General features: G+C 33.9%; 1 protein-coding gene across 1 annotated transcript in view; it reads left to right on the plus strand.

The window, feature by feature from the left end:
- Window positions 1–3,521, plus strand: part of LOC106876948 (glucagon-like peptide 2 receptor) — a 363,581-nt gene that overhangs the window by 159,742 nt on the left and 200,318 nt on the right. The gene's annotated exons all lie outside the window — the stretch shown is intronic.

The following is a 3,521-nucleotide window of genomic DNA, read 5'->3' on the forward strand; positions in this document are numbered from 1 at the left end:
TATATATATATATATATATATATATATATGGGAGAATTTACGAAAAAAATAACAGACGAAAACAGGTGGTGTAAACAACAAATGGATGTATTAGTTTAACGCTCGGGAATAGAGAAAGTCTTTGACGTTTCGAGCTACGCTCTTCAACTGAAAGGAACACAGAAAGAAATAAGGGGAGAAAAAATATATAAATGTAGTGGTCAGCGATCTATCTATCTATCTATCTATCTATTTATCTATATATATATATAATTTATTCAAAGGGTACAATACATGTATTTAAGCGCTTATGGCAGGGTTTTTACGAGTACGAGTTTAATTCTAGGGAAGCATCTAAATAATCAACTGCAGAGAGATTAGTAGCTACTGTAATTTTAAGTCGTAATTGATTAAAGGTAGAAATAAGTCACTTTCTAAATCTATCCAGGATGCGACCATTACACCCTTATGAAATACCCAAACCGTTGTCACGGTATAAGCAAATGCATGAGATGGGTATTTACATGTCGATGTGTTTAATATAAATAAACCCACAAGATCACAGACGTCAGAACTATCATATGATCCCATAGATACACCAACTAGTTCATCACTATGCGATATGTTTACCCAAGCTAATCCTTTACTGAACAATAGTGTTTTCCTCGCATGCTTGATAAAATCAAGGTCTATAGGGTCAATATCAACATATGATTTAGCAAATTCAATAACTTTATGCAGTAACGATCTAGATATAGAAGGATAAAAGTGTTTAATATCAAACCGGGTAAATTAGCCTTATTTTTATTCTTAATGTTCTTAAAAAAATCTATTACAGTAAAACTGTTATTCCATTTTTGAAGCCCTGTAATTTCCCTAATTCTATTATTAATGTTTGTAAGTATTTATTTTAGATACTAGCCCAATATCAAATCTCGCTGGGTTTAACTATCTACAAGATTATCATGAAAGTTTGGTTTACGGTCTTTTAAGGTAATAAACGCCCCTCTCTTAGCTAAGCATTCTAATCTATCATCAATATTACTGCGTCTAAGCGAGTAATTTAGCTTCGTCATTAAAATCATATCTCTGTACGTTAGCTTCCTTATATTTGGTGGAAATAGTGTCTTTTAGAAACTTATGGTATAAATCATTAGTAACTTCATATAGGTTACTTGTATTATAGAAACTCGCATATATACATAAAGTCTTGTCACCCTTCTGTAATATTTAAAAGCCTGATTGCTAATATTAGTAACAGAGTTTCTAACCTCTCTTCTTCTAAAGAAACTTTCAAGAAAGCATCCCCACATTATAATAATGTCCAAGCCAATAGTGGCTTCAAAGATAAATTGCAATATATTCCCTCTAGTATTAATCAGAATACTACTACTACTACTACTACTACTACTACTACTACTACTACTACTACTACTACTAATAATAATAATAATAATAATAATAAAGGGATGTTGCAAGGGCTCATACGGCTGTAAAGATCAACTAATTATCAATCAATAAAGCCATAACTGAAGACAGCCGCAGAAAGAAGAAAGGCCCCAGTACGGCTTGGATCGATTACCGAAAGGCTTTTGATAGTGTTCCCCACACATGGACCCTCGAAACACTCGCCATAAACAAGGTGGCACCAATAATTATAAAATACATAAGAATAAGACACTCTATGAATAAATGGCACACAGTGCTACAGCTCCAAACAAAAGAGGGACTCGTGAAAACGAAAGCCATCCCCATTAGAAGAGGAATATTCCAGAGAGACACGCTCTCTGCACTCCTTTTCTGCTTGGCACTGACAACTTTATCTGTCATGCTAAATAGAACTGGATGCGGATACAAATGTTACTGCAAAACAATCAGCCACCGTTTATATATGGATGACCTAAAACTATACGCTACAAATGATAAACAGCTGGAAACACTACTACAGACAGTACATGGATTTACCAAAGAAATAGATATGAAATTTAGATTAGAAAAATGTGCCAAACAACCCTGAAAAGAGGAAAAATAGTTAAGAGTAGCAACATGACACTAGATAAAGCCAATGAAATAAGAGAATTTGACCAAAGCCAGACATACAAATATCTAGGAATCAATGAACTAGATAGGATACAACACACAGAAATGAAAAAGAAAATAAAGAAATAAAGAAAGAATACCATAGACGAGTTCAATACTAAAAACAAAGCTCAATGCTAAGAAACAAGATAATAGGTATCAACACTTTAGCCATCCAAGTTATAAGTTACAGCTATAATATCCTTAACTGGACACTAAATGAACTAACCAAAATAGACAGGAAAACAAGAAAAATAATGACAAGATATAGGATGCACCACCCAAAATCTGACATAGAAAGGCTATATATACAACGTATAGAAGCTGGGAGAGGCCTTATACAGCTGGGAAACTATTATAAAATAACCACCATATGACTGAAAAATACCTACTTCAGAAGCAAGGAAAACTAATACAAATAGCCACAAAACACTGTTTTCAGTATTTAAGAAAGTTGACAAATACAAACAAGAAATCATACTACCTAACAAATATGAAGAAGAAATAACAAAAGCTATAAAACAAATGAAATCCAAACTAAAACTAGAACAGCAACGGACCATGATAAAACGATGGCAAGAAAATCCCCTACATGGTAAATACGGGGCTAAACTAAATGCAAAAGAAATAGACAGAGGAAAATCCCAGCAATGGTTGAGAAGCTCAGGACTGAAAGTAGAGACTGAAGGATTTTTAATTGCAGCACAAGACCAAAGCCTCCCCACCAGAAATTACCAAAAACATATAATGAAAAGAAACATAATAAGTAACTGCAGAATATGTGGAGATCGACAAGAAACAATAAATCATATTAGCTCTGGCTGCCCAGTCCTGGCTAAGAAGGAATATATTCACAGACACGACAGCGTTGGGGCCTACAAACACTGGAAGCTATGCCAACACTATGGAATAACAACAACAAAAAAGACGGTATAGGCACACGCCAGAAAAGGTCAGAGAAAACGAGAAAGCAGCCATACTCTGGGATATGCCAATACACACAGATAGAGAAATTAAGGTCAATAGACCAGATATAGTTGTCAAAGATCATGAAGAAAAAAATGCTTTCTAATTGATGTATCAATACTAGCAGATGAGAAGGTTTCTCTAAAAGAAATGGAGAAACTTTCAAAATACAAAGACCTGGAAATAGAGGTAACTTGAATGTAAAATCTAAAAACAGAAACAATTCCTATCATAGTAGGTGCATTAAGTATGATAAAAAAATATTCAGACAAATACATAACAAAAACACCAGGACTTACAAATATATATAACATACAGAAAATTGCACTACTGGGTACTGCACACATTCTACGCAAAACACTTTCAATACAGTAAACATAAGAGCACCACAGCAAACCACAGCACATACCCAAGGCGCACAGAGCTGCGCTCGGTAGTGAAGTGAAAGCACGTTATAAAAATAAAACTACTGAACAATAATAATAATAATAATAATA

The sequence above is a fragment of the Octopus bimaculoides genome, chromosome 4, assembly GCF_001194135.2.
Source record: "Octopus bimaculoides isolate UCB-OBI-ISO-001 chromosome 4, ASM119413v2, whole genome shotgun sequence".
Taxonomy (NCBI): Eukaryota; Metazoa; Mollusca; class Cephalopoda; order Octopoda; family Octopodidae; genus Octopus; species Octopus bimaculoides.